The following is a 668-nucleotide window of genomic DNA, read 5'->3' on the forward strand; positions in this document are numbered from 1 at the left end:
GATTAATTCCAAAGTCAAAAATGAGAAACACTTCTTGAAATAAAAATTAGATTCTTTGGTATGAATAATTACGATGAACAAAAATATACAAAGGTCTTTCATAGCTCACACAGGAATGGACAAATAATAATAAACTGTACCAGTGGACTTGGATGTTTGACATCCCTTTGAAGGATTTCAGTCCTCACCTCTTTTGTATATATATATATATATATATATATATATATATCCACCCCACACACATTCCCCCACACCCCTGCCTCCAACACAACCACACCATATCACACCACCTCAAACCACTCCACACACACTAGCACTGACCACTTCCCAGCACCCACACCACACCCCATCATTCGCACACCCACAAATGTCAAAGTCATTAGACCCTATCCACATGCATTTACACATTCTCTCACACACACACATGTGCACCTTTCTTTTTGGGATCACCAATACTTTATTATATCCCCCTTCTTTCTACCTCTACTGTCAAACCATTTTTTCCCAACCAGTCGTCATGTTTGACTGCTAAATCCACAATTTTTTTTTATTCTCCCCCTTTATTTTCTCTTACTCCTTTCTGATGAAGAGCATAAGCTTGAAACATAAAAGACTTTCTCACTTTCCTGAGTGTCAAACTAATACACTTGTCTTCGTCTTTTGTCTTT

The sequence above is a fragment of the Octopus bimaculoides genome, chromosome 10, assembly GCF_001194135.2.
Source record: "Octopus bimaculoides isolate UCB-OBI-ISO-001 chromosome 10, ASM119413v2, whole genome shotgun sequence".
Classification (NCBI taxonomy): domain Eukaryota; kingdom Metazoa; phylum Mollusca; class Cephalopoda; order Octopoda; family Octopodidae; genus Octopus; species Octopus bimaculoides.